The sequence below is a fragment of the Andrena cerasifolii genome, chromosome 11 (assembly GCF_050908995.1).
Source record: "Andrena cerasifolii isolate SP2316 chromosome 11, iyAndCera1_principal, whole genome shotgun sequence".
Classification (NCBI taxonomy): Eukaryota; Metazoa; Arthropoda; class Insecta; order Hymenoptera; family Andrenidae; genus Andrena; species Andrena cerasifolii.
Window position 1 is genome coordinate 3,388,621 of NC_135128.1, and position 21,495 is coordinate 3,410,115.

General features: G+C 37.0%; 1 long non-coding RNA gene across 1 annotated transcript in view; it reads right to left on the bottom strand.

Annotated features, from left to right (window-relative positions):
* LOC143374604 (uncharacterized) overlaps nt 1-21,178 on the bottom strand; it is a 115,179-nt gene extending 94,001 nt beyond the window's left edge. The window contains exons 1-2 of the long non-coding RNA XR_013086704.1: nt 20,629-21,178; nt 12,279-12,409 (exon numbers count right to left, since the gene is read on the bottom strand). This is a non-coding gene — a long non-coding RNA (uncharacterized LOC143374604). The remainder of the gene's footprint in view (nt 1-12,278; nt 12,410-20,628) is intronic.
* Between the last annotated feature and the right edge of the window lie 317 nt (nt 21,179-21,495).

A 21,495-nucleotide genomic window follows, 5' to 3' on the forward strand; every position in this document is an offset into this window, starting at 1 on the left:
GGAAATAGTGGAATTGGAAAACCGGTCTAACCGGTTTTACGGAGATAGTGGAATTCGAAAACCGGTTTAACCGGTTTTTTGGGAATAGTGGAATTCGAAAACCGGTTTAACCGGTTTTTTGGGAATAGTGGAATTCGAAAACCAGTTTGTCCAAAAGTCGATTCTTGTATAAACCCTAATTCAAAGCTTAATAACAAAAGTGTGAATTTTTAAATTTCTGCCCTATCTACTGATTTGGCGATTTGGCGATTTGCTGGTACAAAGATTGAAGTCATGAGCATTTAACGTAGTAGCGAACAAAACAAAACATTCGTTGTTAATACGTTCCATGTCAGAATGGAAATTCAGATTTGTGTAGTAGGTATATACTACAAAACCTATTGGGATGTTCAATTATAGAAAAACAGTAGTTATGTCGTACTCATAACATCAGTTTATTTGTTCTGTTTCGATTTTGACACTGAATTGAGTCGGAAAAATACCTGCTCCCTTCGAATGAAACTTTCACCTCCAATGAATGTCGCAGGACGAAATATTTATTCATTTAGTTAAACGAAAGCCTTTTATCATCTCAAAAAAGCCACTAAAACAATATGTCAAATATGAAAAAAACAAAATAAACTCGCACAAAATATTTCCATAATTTCCCTTCCAATAATTCTCATCACCACCCCAATTTATATTAGATTGGTGCATATAATCTCGGCATTTCGCGCAGGAAACTTTGAATGAAAATATTTGCTGCTTTTCAACTATTTTATTTATCTTATTTTTTTTATGTCTGTGGCATTTCTCAATCCGTAAGCTAGCATTCGCAATCGTTATTGTATCCCCGCCATGAAGAAAGCAGCCAGCCGCGATTTTCTTGGGTTACCCTGTAGAGTGAGCAGTAACTCAATAGAGCAAATACAATAGAATCACTTTATTGACACAATGGAGTGAATAGAATTAAATGATGAACACAAGAAATAATAGAATACTGCTAGTGTAAACTGTAAACGATCGCGTGTAGCGTCTACTGCGTCCGGAGAAGAACTGACTGGGACAACCACGGTCCTCGGTGCTTGACAAGGCCCAAAGAGGCCCAGCGGTGCATAGGGCCATAACTGTGACAGTGTCCAGACCTCAGCCCTCTGTTTACAGCTCGTATCGCTGTTCCACCGAATAAGTAAACACGTTTCATACGCACCAACTGCATATTTTTCAGGCAACCCCAACCGAGGGATCACGAAAAGTAGCAAACAGCCAAAAAAATTATAAGTAACAGCTGATCGATTCAATTACTCTGCCCCCATAAACCACCCAGCCGAAGTGGGATTTCACTTGGCGAACGCGACACCCCTGCCTCGCGCTCTCCCCGCGCCAAAGCTGGATCCAGTGACGGCGAAAATCTCAACTGCAGAACCGCGAGATCGAAAGGAAGCCTCGCCGCAAAGCCGTTCATCCCCTCTGCGCGCGGCAGCCGCTCGCATTTCACCATTTGTCGGCGGGACGGCCGACAAATTATTCGAGGCGCGGCCGATCTGGTCGCCGCGATTGATGCGTTCCCGCGCGATACGCCGCGCCCGCGGAGTATCGCTAATTCCGCGAACAAACGAATGGGGAAAAGCGACGTTCGAGTAGCTCCGAGGCTGGTCGCTGCCTGGGATTATTCCCGCGACGAAATATCGCGCGCAACGGCCGCGGTGTAATCGAGCCGATTGTCGAGTTCAAATGGAGAATAGTGGAACGAAACAGTCGCAACAAATGTGGAGGGAAAAAAAAGGGAAAAAGGGGGAAAGGAATCGCGTAGCTGGCGGAATTAACCGGGCGCCATTGCTGTTAGTCACTGATCGAACCACGTTTCGCGCTTCCCGCGTGGCCCCTTATTATCCAGCAACATCCCCTAATGGCCCGCGCTCCGTTACGTGCCCCCCCAGCTCTACGCCGCCTGATTTTCGATTTCCGTGGATTTTAATTAAAAGTTTCCAATTAAACGCAACATATAATTAGGAACGATCGCTTAAATTCGAATCCAGCCTCCCCCCCTTCACCTCCGCGACCCTGATGGTTTTAATAGGCCGCGGATTTATGGGTCGTTTCACGGCGGATCATTTGCCAGCGGGATCGCAATGATAGCTGAATGTTTATATCGGTAATTAGACGATCGTGCTTGTCGTCTGGCGTGGCGTTTAATGGGGATGATGGAATTCCGCGAAATCTGGTGGATTTTGGCATGGCTCTGAGGCTGTTCTGGGTTTAAGGGTACTAGGCAGTCCTTCCTGTCTAAAATGAAGTATTTCTGTTTCGATTAATTACAAAGAAATAAATAATTGAAACTGGGACTTGTTATTTGGCATGATGTCTATTAATAGCATAAGATTTAAAAGCATGTTTGTTTAGTAAAAAAATATGCAATATATATGACGCTACAGATCATTAAAGAAGCTTTTCAAAAATCAGTCTTTTGCTTGGCAGTGATAACTCAAAAACGGAGGTTGAAATCGATTCAAATGAAATTCGAGCATGTTTACAAAATGTGTAGTTTCAGACCGGACCTAATTGAAGTTAATGAAAACTCTTATTCTTTATGAAAAGAAACTGAGACTTCAACTTTTGGGACTTGGGGGAGGGTAAAACCTCATCAATAGTCCTTTAAGGGGTTGTACCTAGTCAGATGACCGAAAAGAGGCAAATATTTGTGAATTTTTTTTGAAGAAACGGAAGCGTATATTTTTACAAAACTTTTTGCGCTTAAAAGAGCAACATTTAAAGAACATTTGGTAATTTTTTTGTAGAAAAATATTTATATTTATAATAAAGTAACAACCGACATCCAAGAAGCATTTTTAAAAATTTGGTTTTGTAGTGAGCACTGCCATTCGGAACCAGGTTATCTAAAATCAAAAAACAAAAAAGGTTTCGTTAGTATATTAATGCGTCCTCAGGTTGGCGGAGAGAATTTTCCGAAATATTAATTTAAAACAAAACGGCGGCTATTTAAATTTGAAGTCCTAATTTTTTCGCGTGATTTTCGCACCATAAAATCAGGATTTCAACTTTAAATAGCCGCCATTTTGTTTTAAATTAATATTTCGGGAAATTCTCGCCGCCAACCTGAGGATACATTAATATACTAACGAAATCTTTTTTGTTTTTTGATTTTAGATAATCTGGTTCCGAATGGCAATGCTCACCGCAAAACCAAATTTTTAAAAATGCTTCTTGGATGTCGCTTGTTATTTTATTATAAACTTAAATATTTTTCTACGAAAAAATTACCAAATGTTCTTTAAATGTTGCTCTTTTAAGCGCAAAAAGTTTTGTAAAAATATGCGTTGCCACTTCTTAAAAAAAAATCACAAATATTCGCCTCTTTTCGGCCTCCTGAATAGGTATAACCCCTGAAGGGGAGAGAGCCCATAAAAATAGGTGATCTTCACGAATTAATTAAAGGAAAACTACTACATATAATTTAATAGGACTTTTTGCATTATAGTAAGGATGTCTTAAATTATAGAAATATAATTTTTGTTTTATAATTAATCATTGCAGACGGCACTGGGGAGCCGTTAAAGTCAAGCCGTCAAAAAATTGATCCAAATCGGTATGACCTATATCTCCAAAAGTTATTATCCGATACGACTGAAACTTTTTTTATTTGGAAGAATATACTTCTGGCTAGAAGAAACCAGAAAAAAATACAGAAATGTCATTTTTTTAGAAAATAACGACACTTGAAGTTTGAAATCACTTTTTCCCTATGTTTTTCGTCCTTTCAGCGCCTTTAAAAATTATAAATTTTCAAATTTTTCTATTTTTTCTGGTATCCCCCCTAGCCAGAAGTATATTCTTCAAAATAAAAAAGTTTCAGTCGAATCGGATAATAACTTTCGCAGATACAGGTCCCACCGATTTTGAGGACACTGTTTCGAGAAAAACGCGTTTATAGTTTTACGTGAGCGCCAAGTGGCCGGTTATTATTCATGCATTTTCAGCTACTAAAATGCCTATAACTTCGGGAATTTTACGAATTTCAACAAATCCTTTTTAACACGTATTCCTAAAAGGTTGAACATTCGAAAAATGAATTTAAAAAAATCGATTTTTAGACCGGAACCTCCCCTTAAAGGGAGACCTTGTTTTCGCGGAAAGCCACGTTGAATATTCGTCAGACACTGAAACATCGGGCACAGCAAGATGGAAGATTATTCATTGGCAAAAGAGCAAACAAAGAGATATTGCTGCAGTCGTGGCATTTAATATCAGAAGTCTAGGAAGCGGCATACTAAGGCTAACAAAAAGACGCAGTTAAGAAACCATTGAACAGAACCATGACACAATCGATAATAAATAGACGCAGCTCAATAAGGAGACAAAAGACTCGATGCACTTTCCAATAGAATTGTGTGAGGAAAATTCATATGATACTTAACAATCGGTTTAATCTGAACCCAATGCCATTGAAATAATTTTACGTTAATTCTTCCTAGATATCAACGAGAAATATTTATTTTTAAATTCCCGAATGAACCATTTACCTCCGTCACTTTTATAAACCCTTCGTCATTCGCGTAATAACAAAAAGAGGAAGTGGAGGGTGCAAGCAACTCCTTATCCCCCCATGAAATAATCCCAGCCGTGATTTCTATAGCCGTTAGCCGAAAGTAAGGTAACAATTTGGACGGTGGAAACGCGTGGAGCGGCGGCGTCGTGGCGCGCAACGCGACTTTTATGACGGCAAGACGACCCCGAGTCGATTAACTTAATTAGACAATCGCTTAATGAATTCCACGATGGCCCCCGTTAAACGGCCGAGCGACGACCGGGCTAACGCGCATCTTTAATCGTCCCCTCGTATACGATGTACTCAAAATGGCCCCCCGGTATCGCGATGCTCGTAAGTAGAACTTTACCGCCCTTCGTTTGCCTCCCCTAGCCGCGAAGAAAGCGTTTCTGGGTAAATCGGAACCCCAGCGAGGCGGATAGCGCGCTATCAGGTCGTTCTATGAGTCACGCTGCTCTTATTGGTGGAATGTCCAGGGAAATTTCATTTCCGAATCGAACAGGGTAACGCAACTTATCAGCAGTCGAGGTGAATCACCATTTCTTTCGATTACTTGACGTGTATGTACCTTTTTATTGTGAAGTGTGATGTTAATGTTGTAAGAGAGTGTAGGGGAGACCGGGGCTAGTTGATACGTTCTTCAGTTTTCAATTTTTTTAATTTTTGTTTGCATTAATTACTTAATAACAAATATGCCAAAATATACTTTGGTCTTTCCTCTTTAATATATTGTAAGCGAAAATTTGAGAAAATACATACAAAATGAATGAAAAAATTTTCCTTGGACGGAGGCAAGATGTATCAATTTACCCCACTGCGGGACTAGTTGATACGTTATTCTGTTTTCAATTTTTTAATTTTTGTTTGCATTAACTACTTAATAACAAATATGCAAAAATATACTAGGGTCTTTCCTCTTTAATATATTGTAAATGAAAAGTTGAGAAAATACATACAAAATGAATGAAAAAATGTTATTTAGACGGAGGCACAATGTATCAATTCACCCCACTGCAGGACTAGTTGATACCTTATTCTGTTTTCAATTTTTTCATTTTTGTTTTAATTAATTGCTTAATAACAAATATGCTAAAATATACTTTGGTCCTTCCTCTTTAATATATAGTAAGCTAAAACTTGAAAAAATACGTACAAACTGAATGAAAAAATGTTACTTGAACGATCAATTTGGATGTATCAAAACTATTTACTGTTTCTCCATATAAACGAAAACGGTTAAAAAACGATTGTTAACGTCAAGGTACACAGACGTACACTGAATCGTAGTAAAGAATTGAACAACAAACTTCTCACATCTCGCTCAAATGGAGCTACATATATACGATGTCGAGATAATTCGTCTGTATCAACCTGCCTCTGTATCAACTAGTCCCGGTCTCCCCTACTTCGAGAATTCACGTACTCCAGAAAATATGGGATACAGTAGGTAGAGTACAGTGCAATAAAAAAACCTGTTGTGTGATTGAAAATGGGGGATTACTATGGGTATTCCATTCCCATTAACAATAATAGTAATAATAATAAATATTACGAGTACGATGGAAATACAAATTTTGGGTAAAGGTATTATTTGTAAGAGGTTGTTGTAAGTTTTGATAATGACAGCATTGAAGGGAAAGACATAGGTACCGAAAACTGGGGTGCCATCGCCCACTTTTCGGAAAAACTTTATTTTATTTTATAGTGAAGTAATTAGAACATATGTTATTTTGTAATCGATAGCAATAATTTCTCCAAGGTCAAACGAAAAAAAACAATAGCGAATTCAATCATATTTTAATTTTTCAGTCAGAGTAAAAAAAGTGGGCAAAGTCACCCCCGCGGGCAAAGTCACCCCAGTTTACGGTACCTCATATTTTGCTGTTTCTGCAGCTTTTACGATGTAGGGGTTAATGGACCGTGTCATTAGCAATATCATTATCTGATATGGCAGGCGTTAGAGAAGATTTTGTTCGATAGAATTTCCTTGCAAGGTGATCGTGTACTTTGCACCTTTCCCATTCTGTCACACAAGAAACACAGGGGAAGATCTCCAACCCGGGACTTCATAAAATTATGAAACTGGGGATATGTAGAGGGTATATAGATATGTATTACGCAATTTTTTGCCGCCCTAGTTCACTCTAAGGGGGTGAAATTCACCCCTAAAATTCCAGCTATTTTCTGATTTTGTGTTGCAACTCGCGAACTGCAAGTACTGCAAGTTACCAAATGATAGTCCTAATTAAAAGAAGTAACTTTTTTCTGAAAACTTTTTTCTACCTTTTACAGTTCGCGAGTTATAAAATCAAATCGAAAAAAACAACAGATTTTCAAGGGCCAATTTTACCCCCTTAGAGTGAATTTGGGCAGCAAAAAAAATTGCATAGTAACACATACCTATAAATCCTCTACATACCCCCTGAGTTGCATAATTTTCTGAATTTCCGGGTTGGGGATCTTTCCCCGTTAGTTAAGTAATGTTAAATTCAGAATTATCGACTATAATTTGCATTGGAATAAACCTTGATTTATATATTTTTATTTAGTAGCATCTACCAAAGAAATGCTCAATGAAATTTGGCTAGAAGAATGGAAGAAGATAGCTCGAATTTCGCAGAATATTAGTTGAATCTGTGCATGATAGATTAAAGCTCATAATAAAAGCGTCGGAATATTAGAAAAATATCCAAGATTTTTTCACGTACTTCCGCGCAATTAGTTCACCACATAGGAGAGTAGCCTATATCGGACCGGCTCCTTAATTGGACCATTCGTGTATCTCGATAAACAAATATACTTGCAGTGGTTCTTTCGGCTACACTGATTTAGGAAGTCGAGATGAAACATGCGAGAGCAGCGAGACGGTTATTCATTTGTTTGTCGCTGAGCGTCGTCGAAATAGAGAAATACGTGGTACGCCATCATTATTTTTCGTGCTACTTCAAGTGGATTTCTTTCTACATCTTGTAAGTGCCATAATTTTAAATGATACTAGTCTAAAGTGTGCTGCCTTAGCTACAAATTCACGTCCTTACTTTCCCATATTCGTATAAGTAAAACAATAAAAACATATCTTCTTGATATAACGTGCAATTTGCCTAATATTGGACCACCACTATTTGCTTAAATTGGACCGGTCCATTCTAGGATACCATCTACGTTATGGTAGCGAATAGTTAAAAGCATACTAAGAAGTTTTTTTTAAGTTATTTTTTTTTCCTTTTTTAGAGATTTAAAATGACGACAAGGCGAAAGCACGGGGAATGGAATGAAGACGAACTACAAAAGGCCATTATAGCTTACGAAAACGGTGACTGTGGTTTAAATGAGTGTAGTAGGGTGTTAACGCAACGATTACCCCACTCCACAGACAAAAAGATTAATGTTAGAGATAAAAGCTGGTATTGCTTCCTATGTAGCAAAAACAGTGAAGAAGACATGATACGATGTCTTCAATGTCGCACCTGGGTTCATACACGTTGCGCAAATGCGAAACCCACCAAAACAGCGTACTATTGCACTACGTTCACCGTAAGATACTTGTTTCTATTTTCATTCAATACCCTGACCAGTGCTTTTTAAATTGTATATATAAATGCATTGGTTTTTAGGAGCGGTCCAACATGGGAAACCGCTGGTCCAACTTACGAAATCGGTTGCCTGAAACGGACCGAAGTCATTAGTTTAGTTTTATTGATATATTATTTTAATCAATTATTTAATTAATACACTAAATACATGATAAAATCTACATGAAATGTAGATCATTTTCCCGTTTCTGTTTGCTTCCTGCAATGTGCTATACCCGTGTAGGAGAGAAAAATAAAAAAGTGGTCGAAAATAGGCAACCTTCCCCATGTAACTAGTAAATCACGTAAATTATTTCCTGATGGAGGAAAACACTGTGAAAACTTTTTTGTTATAATTTTCCCCGGTCTCCCCTATCCTGTACTCTTCAAAGCGTATAAACAAAATGTCACTGTCATTTCCATCGTAAACACCTATGGCGTGAAATTCATTTCTTCTACCTCCACTATCACGAAAGCCAATGAGAAACATCTTTCCACCTCGACGCGCAGCGTCCACATCCTCGGCATCGTTAGGCCAGGAATTAAGCCGCTTTTAAAAAGCGAAACGAGCTTCGGTTCCTTAAATCCCATTGATGGAATCGAACGATACCTACTGATAATAAGATCGATCACGAACGCAATGGAGAACGACACGCAGGAAATCGATGCCGACACGGATGCCTCTCGAAAGCCTTTTCTTCCCCAAAACTTTATTCCCCCGGCTGGGCGAGGTCGACGGAAAAATTGCTCGTTAAATGAAATTCCTGCGGTGGCTTCGCTGCACCGCCTATCGAGCTGGCGAGGGATAAAATCGAGCCGACTTCAAATTGATTCGAGCCTACCGTAACGGGGTTCATGCAGGTTTGTTCTTTTCTCCATTCGGTGGAGAGGGACAGTTTCATCGGTCCGTCGTGGTCTGTCAGGTGTCTGAATTGTTAGCGAAAATTGTATCTATGAATCTCGCGGTTGGACGCGTTTCGGTAGAGGTAGCGCTATGAAATACGAAACGTACAGATTTTTAGAACCTACCCTAAACTGGAGGGACATTGGCAAGGAAAAGGACAAAATCTTTATGCAGTTTCACACCTGTAGTGCAATCACAAACGATGCGATGTTATAATAGGACACTTAAAGCAAATGTGAGAATGTTAGTTAAAAAGAATAAAATAAAATAATGGAGAAATGTAAAAGAGAGGGCTTTGAACATAAAACGAAACAAATTCAACCCTCTTGCAACGAATACAGGGTCGTTTTTATTGGAAATTGGTTATTTAGTAAATGAGCCTTTTAGTTTTATATTTTAGTTTTATTTAACGACTAGGAATGAATGTCTTTCTATGACGGTATACCGAACAGAAGTGAGCTGTTCTCTAACAACGGACCGTTTTATCACCGTTGCTAGATATTGAAAGAAAAAGACGCTCTACAGACGTATCATTATCTTTTACTATGTTCAGGTTCCCCTGAATGTTGAATCATTTCTTTTTTGCCTTTTAATAATTATAGTAATCCAACAGTTTTTACCCAACTCAGAAAAAGTCTATCACGATGTTATATTTGTGTTGGCAATGGCAAAATATAGTATGTTTTTATAGTAAATTGCAGTAACATTATTTGTAAAAATCATCCCCATAAAAAAACTTAAAAAAAAGTAAAGAAATTACGCCAAGTACACGAAATCAAATAAATCACAGAAAATAGAAGATAATAATAATTACAAAATAAAAAAAAGATGTGAAATCAAAATGGGCTGCAAGTACATAAAGGTGGTTTCCAACTGTGCTTATGATGACACAACTACATATACACAACTAAAATGCTGTGTTCATACATTGTGTTCATTCCATTACTCATATCGCGGACATTTTAATTAACCCATCAAAAAGAATCCCATTTAAAAACATTGTCGTAAATTAATAGCTTTAGAAAATTAATTAATGATATACAAAAATTGCGCCAATTATAATAATGGCTATTTATACTAAATAAAAATGTATTACATAATATTAAGCAGATATATTTTTATACAAATAAATATTTTAATGCGAATAAATATTTTATTCAAAATACTTGGCGCTGCGATCCGAATTGGTGTTGCTAAACTGAATAAATATGTTTAAATTGCATTAATCTTTTTCTCTCTTTCTTGTGCGTGCATTCGTGAATGTATGTGTGCGTGTGCATATGCTATGTATGATATTAGAATTAAATATTAAATATATGTATGTAGAATAAATCTGACTGCGTTTCTAGTATGTATATGTATATACAGGAGATACACCTATTTTATGTACCAAATTTACATAATTATTTTTTTTATGTATTTCTTTATTAATCAATTTTAATTAATTTGAGAAATTTTAATTCTGTAATTCATTTTATATTCATTTTTTTCGTGAAACCCGTGTGCCATACCCGCCATTCGTATTTCCAGGGTTAAGTGTTAATGTAACTTCAGATGGGTAAAACTTTAGCTGTTAATGCTTTTTATTAAAGAAGGAAAAGGATAACAATTTGATGCGTTTTCAGTACAATCACAAACGATGCGATGTTATAAATAATAGGATACTCAAAGCAAATGTAAAAATGTTCATTTTTATATTAAGGATATAATGTTCCCCCAGTTTACAGTATTTTTATAAAAATTCGCGAGAACTGTCGATGAAATGCAGGAATATATTTCGAGAGTGCATTCTATTTTGTCTTTGTTCATTTATTAACTTTGAATTTATTGCATTAATAGTGGCAATAATGGATTTGCAACCTTGTGTTTTAGAATTCTGTGGCACTAGCTTCAGTTTTTTTCCCCGGAATTCAATGTGTCCACGGAGAATGGGACGAAATATTTTTGTTAGCGGATTGTTTTTAATTGTACTGATTGATGGTGACATTATTAAACAGAAGTTAGTATTTTGTGTTGCAAGGATTCCGAGCGATTTAATTCTGCTGGTTCTCTTAAATCCATTTGACTCGAAGTAAATACTACTTACTTACAGTTACAAATTTAAGGAGGTATAGGACTGTTAAACGACTGAAATCGACGGTTTCTTGCCGGTTGGATTGCTTAGGTACCAAATAATCACCATACCGGCATTTTTTCACAGTTTTTTATCTACGCTTTTGCAAGTAATGTGAAATAAAAGAATTGTCAGAATGTTGACAATTATTCAAGTTATTTCTAGTTATTGCTAGTCCCAGGTGAATTAATCATCTAAAAGCAAAATGCTTTGGGGTGAGTAATTTCTATACTAATAGTTATTGTGTGAAATTTTACTGGGCGAATTTAAACAAAAATTGTAAAAGTTACACGCGAATCAATTTTTCCCCACATTTTTATGGGGGAAAAATCGTCTTTAATCAGTTATAAAATGTTTTACAAACATCCAACGTTGATGCGGATAATCCACACGATAGAGAGAGGAATTCTACAGCTTCAGTTAGAATTTTAAGTGAAAATATTCATTCGTTCAAGAGTTATGATGTACACCGTGTTTTGGAAATGTAGTTTCGAGATAAACGGCTTCAAAGTGTAGTCCAAAGTGCACTCAATTACGTTCAGCGCTATAATTTCCGTAATTATTCGAATTTCTTCACGAAACATTGTTGTAAATGTTCACAAAGCATGGGACTTTCAGAATTAATAATAATAAAAAATCGATTTTTCAAGATTTCAATAGTCCTATACCCCCTTAAGGCGGAAACTTTTCTGATTTTCTTCCCTTTTCTAGTTCTTACGTTTGTTTACAGGTATTTTTATCAATATTTTGCTATATATATGAGTAAATGAAAATTATTTTAGGCTACAGTGATTTCAGAATAACAGGATTTGAATATATTAGAAGAATAATCTAATTGTAATTAAGGTTATAAATTTTCGTAGTTGCAAAAAATCCAATGTCCCTTTCAGTGACTTTGTCTGGGCCATTTTATAATTTTATATTTAAGTAAATTTTGAGGAGATATAAATGACTAAAGAATACCCATTTTACAATTTTTATATTGCAGATGCTACACTGTATTAGTGTTGTAGAAACAGCTTATTATTATTTCATAAGCCCTGCAGAAAATTTCTCCCACTTTTTTACTTCAAAAGGGAGCAAAGCAAACCATTGTACTTTGCACATAATAAATAAACAGATTAAAAAATATATTTGACTCACCACAGCTGCCCTTTCAGTCGCCGAGCTTTCACTATAGGAAAAGTGTGTACTTTGATAATTGGATGAAGATATTGATCAATCAGCAAGTCGAGAAGCCGAAGTCCCAGAGAAGATTCCTCTCCTTTCAGGATCTATGAACAGAAGTGACTTACTTAATATAGTAAATAATTAATTATTATACACTGCGTACTGTGTATTTTGAAGCAGCAATAGCAGTTAAACATGGTAGCACCCTAGGCGTTAACAGTGGCACACTCAGCATAGCTTTGGACACAATTACATTAAGCCGAGAACCTTTCAGACTTCAGAGAAATCAAAGTTCTTTTCCGGAATTTTTTGTAAGGAAACTATGCACGCAATCTTTTCAAAGCTTTCAGGCTATGTTATTATGGATTTCAAGAAGTGAACAAACATTTTTTTATATAAAAGTAACGCGGTAATTCTAAATGACGCAAGTGTTTCGAAGCGACCTCGGTGCAGAAATTGTTGAATTGCGCTATGGACGGCCTTCAATCCGCATTCACAAATGAAAAATACGAGACTGGTGAGTTGAATAAATAGTTGTGTATTTCACTAAAAGATTTCACGTTAATTGTACAAAAAACGTATTAAATTTAATAATATTATTCCGGATTGAGGTTCATTCAAAGCGTAATTTTATTAAAAACGCAAAACTAATTGGTCTTTTGATTTCAGGCCACTACAATGGACCCTAGACTGCACGCAGTTCAACAACTTGACCGCTCCGAAACACTTGAGCCATTTGGAATTACCGCGTTATTTTTACATAAAAAAATATTTGTCCACTTCTTGAAATCCACAATAATATATCCTGAAAGTTTTAAGAAGATTGCATGTATAGTTTCCTCACAAAAAATTCCCAAACAGAACCTTGATCTCAAGACTATTACTTTCCCCAAAACATTGCGTACTACATATTACTTTGCTTTACCAGTCGTTTAAAACTTTATTAAAGCAAAGTAATATCTTGTAAGGAATGTTCTATAAATGGCTAGTTATCAGAATTAAGGCAAAAAGCCCCTGAATTATTTGCATCATACCATATAACGGCTCCCCGGATCTTATAATGCGATTAGTAGAAACTGAATGAACTCAAATTACACCATAGGGTAAACTGTACAATGATTGGCACCCCAAACGAAAATCCGAATTAGAATGTCTATATTTTTTTGTGAAATTTTTACATGGTCTTAATCTTCAGTTATTATCAATGATTATGGATTTCTCAGTGAAATAAAACATCTCGAGTACCTATTAAGTCTTTTATTTAAAAAATATTCAATGAAAAACAAAAATAGGCATAAAAGTACAATCATTGGCACCCTAAAATTTGAGGTGGTATAGAAAAACATATGTAGTTAAAAACGAAGTTTAAAGTGTTTAAACAGACTATTTCATTCACTATTAAATACCCACGGCACTTAGTAAATCTGTATTCCAATCTATTACTTAGTTATGAAGCGACAAAATATACTCACCTACTCCTTATCAAAATTTTAAGAAAACGCCTGAAACTCAACCCTCTGTCCCACTTTGTGGCGTAGCCAGATGCGAAATGTGTAGTTCAACTACTGGGCTTTGCAGTGTTGTAGTGAAAGAAAAACAAGAAATTGTAAAAAAAAGTACTTTCTAAACCTGTACTTCTTAATATTTGGCTCATTAATCAGGAGTGCCAACGACCAGTGCAGTTTACCCTACCACCGAAAGACCCAAAGTCGCCATTCCCCCTGTTTCATCTAAATCGCTTATCCCAACACTCAAACCCTCTCCACCTGATTCCACAACTTCGCCATACCTCCAGCACAGTCTGCACCTCTCCGTATCAGACCCACCAATTACCACAGACTCCCACAAGTAGCGCGAGTCAACGATAACCGCGACGGCTGAGGCGCCAAGCGGATTCCTCGCTGCCGCGTTCCACCAGCGCGGTATTCGCCGAGCGAATTTCTTTCACAACTTTTCGAACACGCTGTAGAGAACTTCCCACATCTACCGCCGACGAAGGCGACGCGTAACAGGCCGGCAACCCAACGTCAGCTTTAATCCCCGCCCTGTGGAGCAGGCCCACCGTCCGGCATTCAACGTGCTTCGGGGGCCTCGACTCGAAGAAGAATAAAGTCCGTCTGAAAGACATTCCTGAAGACGTCGTTCGCGCGTCTGCCATGAAATTCCACGGGCGCAACGGACGGGGCTGGCACTCGGCTGAATTTTTCATTAAATTAACGGCGCAACAGGTCGTGTATGGCCGCGTCGAAGAGAATTGTTTAAATGTTGCACGAAAGAAGCGCGATCTCTTTTTTTCCACCCCGCCCATCCAACCCCCACGTCTCTCTCTCTCTCTCTCTCTCTCTCTCTCTCTCTCTCTCTCTCTCTCTCTCTTCTGTCTCGCGCCTCTTTCCCTGCCGTCGAATTAACGCGCAACAGGTGAGACCCTCTGCTCTCTCCGCACATAACTCAGAGAGACGGATATTTCGAATTTTTTCACCGTCATTCTGTCGCGCCCTCCTTTCGCAAAATAAATGAGTAAAGCCCTCCTCCAGTGGCGCCGGGAGCGTGGATAAACCGCGCCATCGTGGATATGCACCTGAGAACTACTGCGCCGCGAAATCCCCTCGGATTTATTCCCGTTTTCGATACTGATTAAATAGGGACGGCGCCGAGGCACGGAAACGAAACCTGGCTGCGACTGTTTGTTACGGCAACGATTGATACGCGAGATATTTTATTCTGTAATTGAAAAGCTTGTGCCTGGAACATTGCGGGTCTGATCGAGGAGAAATAGGGAGTGCAGTGACTTGCAGAGGTACCGGTGATTGCACTAACAAGGGAACTTCGGTAACCCGAAAATCCAGAGTTTTTCGACACTCGATTCAAATATCAGACAGTTTTGTTCTGCTACTTTGTGATTCTCCGGGGTGACAATGTCAGTTAAGGGTTAATGTGTGCTTTTCTATTTTCTATTGTTTTAAACTTGAATATGTTGTAGTCCTCGTGGAATTAGGGAGGGTTTAAGTCATCATTTTGTCGATTTCGAGTCTGTTTAAAAAATACAGGGCCTTGATTTTTGCGATTTTTGCCTTTTTTCGTGAAAATGGTTTGTACTTATGAATTTTTATCTCGGAAACTATTTGTCGGATTTAGTTGATTCTTGCGGTATTTTGGTGTGGAAGGATCGTCCTTTCTGAATAAATTTTTCCAGATCGAAAAATTAATTTTGCAACATTGAAAATTATAAACAAATTTTTATTTTGCAAATTCAGGCTCGAGGTCGCGATTATAAAAATCCGAAAAAATACTATCATATTCCTTGAAGTTTTTTTTACAAAATAAGCCTATCTCCAAGGTGGTGCGGCTCCTATTAACATCGCAGTGGGGTGGTAAATACGGCGGTTCGCGCCGAATCAGATAAGCGGACCTGCAAGGTTTTCTAAAAATTGAAATTTTCAGGTTACTGGAGTTCCTTTGTAAGAATGAGGTGCAATAGATTGGGGTTAGTGATTTGGCTAAAATTTTACACAGTTAGTTTATGCCATGTATGGTAATGTGGTCGAAGTGTAAGACGTGCTACTTCAAATTTTGTGAAGAGGGTAAATTCCATTTTTGTCTGGTCCAGACTTTATACACATGCAGAAGAAAGAGATTTATTTATGTTAATATACATATATGCAGTGCCTCACAGTCATAATTGTACACACTTTAAAATCGCATAACTTTTTTAAAATTAATCCAAACGACTTGAATTTTTTTTAGAAGCTAGAAGAATTAGTTTTCTAAGTGACGTGATTCGTCGTTTTGAAAAAAATGCACTTGGTTGGAATAGCAAACAAAAAATAGAAAAGGTCGTTTTTCGACTTTTTTTATGAGCCTGTATTGAAAATTCAAAAAACCCATTTGTAGATACAAGTTGTATACGTGTCTAAAATTTCATGAAAATCGGTTATCGTTGCTCTTAGCTATAAACGCTTAAAGATCGCAGAATAAGGTCGAGAATCGCGGAAATTCCCAAAATCAGCGATTCTCGACCTTATTCTGCGATCTTTAAGCGATTATAGCTCAGAGCAACGTTAACCGATTTTCATGAAATTTTAGACACGTATACAACTTCCTTCAATCTACAAACGGGTTTTGTGAATTTTCATTACAGGCTTATAAATAAAATTTGAAAAAACGACCTTTTCTATTATTTTTTTTTTTTGGCTATTCCGACCAAGTGCATTTTTTTCAAAACGACGAATCACGTCAGTTAGCAAACTAATCCTAGCTTCTAAAAGAAACTCAAGTCGTTTTGATTAATTTTAAAAAAGTTATGCAATTTTAAAGAGTGTATGATTATGGCTGTGAGCCACAGTATTTGTATTATGAAATTAATATTTCGATTACATTTCAGTTGCCACCCTAATTGTTTAGAAAGTAATATCTGTGAGAGCACCAGCTGACAAAGTGTTAGTTATATACTTATTACAAAGCTGCGCTGACTGTGAATGTTCTATTAAAATATTCCGATTATTTACTAAACTTTTGATTCTGGATTTAAATTGTATGCGTGAGTAAAAATGTTAAGTTTAAATTTTTTCCTGATCACCTATGTGTTCCTATCTGTTTCATTGACACACTGATTTTCTGCTGACAATTATTTATATCCCTTGATTACGTTTTATAAAACATAGCAATATAATTTTCAGAATACCTTGAAAGTTGCATTATTGAAATAAAAGAATGAGCGCACCACCAAAATGCACTAAACATTTCACGAATGGAACACTTCGAGACAGATTCTTCAATAAATTTTTGTCATAAGAAGGAGAAACACAGGAAAAATCGATGCAGATTCTGTCTGAATTGAAACAGATTTTTGTTCTGACAAACATCATCCAAAATCTGCTTTTTCAATTCGTTATCTGAATTCTCATTTAAATCTGAGATTGTCAAGTTGTAATCGATGATCGAAGGAATAAATTCCTCCGCGGAACCGCCAGGCCAGTGGATATACCGAGAATTCTCGAGAATTACGAAGGACGAAACGAAAACAAGCGTTCTCGACAAAAGGAGTCGAAGCCCACAGAAGAAACAACCTCGAAGAGATTGAAACGATGCCCGAGTCAATTTTTACGTAGACGTCAAAGGAATATTGATGAACTACGGCCGCAAGATAAGACGTCTCGGTGGTTATAATTAAAAAGGAATTAATACGAAGACGGGAGGATGTACTAGAGGCCAGACTATGGAGCAGAAAGTCGAAAGCACCAAGAGGATTTACGATATTCTTGGTAATTATATTCATGGTTATTGAATATACATTGGAAATTCGATATATTCGACGAGTAATGTCGAATTTATTATTAGCGTGGATTATTATCCGTGGAAGTAGCAAAGATCGTGCAAAAGAATATTCGCCCAAATTCGATATATAATTTATACAAACGTAATTACAATAAGTTAATATTCTTCTTATATTCCTGCGATTTTATTCTAAGCTTTAATCTAGCATGCATAGATTCGACTAATTTTCTGTAAAATTCAAGTTTATCTGGATCCATTCTTCTAGCAAAATTTCTTTGGTACATAGTATCGTGGAATCGTCCTTAAATTACGTAAGGCTTTTTAGATAGGGAGAGGGTCGCGAATTTCTTACGTTTTCTTGCAAAGGGAGGGAGAGGAAGTTAGATAGCGCCTTACTTATCCTTTTTTTAACCCAATCTTCAATATGGGTAACTTAAGAACGATGTTTCATTGCACACACCAGACCGAGTTAAATGAAGTATATGCATAAACATTTAAGAGAGTTTTAAAAATTGAAAAATGCAATGTAAGAAATTTTTAGGTTTTAAATTCTTATACTTGGGGAGGGAGGGTGTAAGAAATTGCCAAAATTACTGTTACGTAATTGAACCGCTGTCCCTAATTAAAAATATAGTAATTAAAGTTTGTACTGATGCAAATTATAATGGGTAATTCTGAATCTAACATTACTTAACTAACAGGGGAAGATCACCAACCCGGAAATTCAAAAAATTATGCAAGTCAGGGGGTATGTAGAGGATTTATAGGTATGCGTTACTATGCAATTTTTTTGCTGCCCAAATTCACTCTAAGGGGGTAAAATTGACCCTTGAAAATCTGTTTTTTTTTTTATTTTGTCTTATAACTCGCGAACTGTAAAAGATAGAAAAAAGTTTTCAGAAAGGGGTTGTGCCTAGTCAGCTTTCGAAAAAGAACGCTATTTTCGGGAAATTTTGGTGGAATATCTGCTGTACATTTTTAGAAAAAAAATACAAAATGAACGAATAACAAACATTCTCGTGGAAGCTGTTTTGATATCAGTGAGAAAGATATTTCGGAAACCGCTATATCGATTGGCCTAAACTTTTGCAGACTTCTTTTATATACCATAGACTACAAGATGAACGAAGGATTTTTTATTTTAACAAAAACTCTATTTTTAATTAACGAAAAACGAACAATTTAGACATTACAAAGGGGTGGTTTTGCGTTAGCGGCCGCCATTTTGTCAAAAATGAGTATCAAATGCCACCAATTTTACTGTTAAATGTTTTAATACAAAGCTCGTATAGACTCGCAAATGTTTATGTCCACGTGAGGTTAGACCGATCGCAAAGAATTAATCCGGATTTTCAAGTTGCTTCAAACACTTATATTGTGTTATCCAAAGATCTGAAAATAATTTCAAGGCATGGATTGAATTCCTGGTGGTGCGTAAGATATCTTTTTGTCCTCAAAATAATTATGTTTCGATTTTTAATACGTAATTTATACAATTTTTAAAGTAGTGTTTTAGAAATAACCTTTTCATGTAAGAATCAATTTTCAATACATAAAATAGTTATCAACCCCATAATATCCTGCAATGATTTTCATTCCTATTTTACGTTGGACTATTTTGATTCTATAAATGCAATTAATTGCTAATAGTTGCCAATCTTGTAATTATATGCATTTTTTTAAACACGATCCAGTGTGTCTTGTCTAACATACGACATAGCTGTGACCGAGACTGGTTCACAAGTTATACATTACAAATATTTTATTCGTTGTATTTTAATAGTTTGATTGTTTGTATTATGTATGTTTGTTTGTCGTCAGAAGCGATAACCCTTCTGCTATGCCCTGCTGCACTGTAGCAGAGGCATGCTCTGACAAAGAAAAAACTGTATAAATGTAAATAATAAAAAAATCTTTATCGTTCGTAATTTTTGTAAGCGCTGTTTTTCGGATAGTTTAGTTTCTCATATATTAGAACGTAAATGTGCCGAATTTTATATATGAAAAATAAGTGTTGAAGCTTTGACCAGGAAAATGGATATAGTTCTTCAATTGACATTTGTATTAGATTGTAAAATTCAAAATTTTCATTTCTGTAGTTTTAGCCATAAAATCGCAAAATTTCCCCACTGTGCGCAGTTCAGCGGCTGGCGGGCCAAATGCGGCCCGCGGGTCGCGGGTTGCTTATCACTGATTTACTGGGCTTCTACACGTTTTGCATTCTATAATTTTTTTTTTTAATTACGATAAGAATACGTAATTATTTTATAGAAATTTCAAGAAAAATAAATTTAAATGGAATTTCAAGAAAAATAAATTTAAATGGAATTTCAAGAAAAATAAATTTAAATGCAATTTCAACAGTTGTTTCCTTGTTATACATAAATATATTCAAGTATTCATCTCAAAGGTCCATAGATTCAACAATTCGGTCATTCACTGATTGGTTTACCCTACTTACGCAGTGAGCGGATACTTTTGCGTGGTAACTCTATATAAAGACTCTATATTATTATCGGCTAGTTGAAAACGCAGAAAATTTCAAAGATACGTATGTGCCAAGGGCTCGGAATTTTGCGTCATGTTTAAAAGTGTTCCTCCTCACTTCGAAACTGACAATTAGAGTATTTTAGGTGTCCGCCTCCGATCATTTTGATTTTCGGATATGTTATAGAGGACCGAAAACTAAGAAATACGTGTTTTTTATTATCCCCCGTTTTCATATTTGGGGGGTGAAACCTGCGTTCAAAGTTAGGGTTGAAAAATCATTTTTGTGGATTTTTGAAAATCTGGTGAGTCAGTCATATTTCACATTCAAAGACACACAATTCGTCCATAGACACTATTCCCCTATCTCTAATAGTTCTCGAGATATTCCACAAAACTGATTTTTCAACCCTAACTTTGAACGCAGTTTCCACCTCCCAAATATGAAAACGCGGAAAAATAAAAAAACACGTATATCTTATTTTTCGGTCCTGTATAACATATCCAAAAATCAAAATGATCGGAGGCGGACACCTAAAATACTCTCCTTGTGAGTGCGTACCTGGGCAAGATGGGCCGCCGGAAATCGAGGAGTCGAGGGGCCTCGGTGTGGCCAGCAACAAGTTGCGAAGCCGGCGACATACCAGCAGGCTTCTTCCTACGCGTGGACCGTGGACGCGTAAAAATTTTCATTCGCCGAGTGCTTTCTCCCCCGTCATCTCTCCTTCTCTCTCTCTGCACGCCCCTCTCTATCCCTCTGTCTCAATTCCCGAAAAACGATCGAGATCGCTTCGTCTCGGCTGGTAGCGCGGTGCAACAGGTAGACACTTAGTATCCTTCTACGAAGCAGAATTAATTTCCTCGGCGCGATGCGCGTTTATCAGGGCGAAACGAGTGAAACAAAGTGACAAGGACAGGCCTTCTCTCTGCCACGGCGACATCGACGCGGAAGGGAGGTCGAGGGAGAAGTGTGAACGGCTTCGGCACGCGTCGCTTTTGAAGTGTCTCCGTTGCGGATTTTTGAAAATTCATCTCGGAGCTCGTTAGTCTTTCTTGATACAGCGGAGGAATTAGTGAGATGGCGAGTGGAATTTAATAATCGAATAAATGCTTTTATGCGTTGGGGTGGTTTTTGGTGTTCCTCTGACTGAGGTGTCTTTCGTTTGGGTAAATGGATTTCTATTGAATTTCTATTCAGTGAAGAACACATCGACAACATTCTCAGCGCACAGTGTTTTAAATGAAATACATTCTATGAACTGAAAGTGCAAACGGTAGGAGGTGGTAGTAATAACTTCCAAATACCATTGGGTCGTTTCTAATTTTAAAATATGCCTAACTGAATCGACCTTTTAAAATTCGTCAGAAATAAACGAAATGGAGTTGAATATTCAGAGGAGCTTTTCTTTGAATCTGCTACGAATATGAA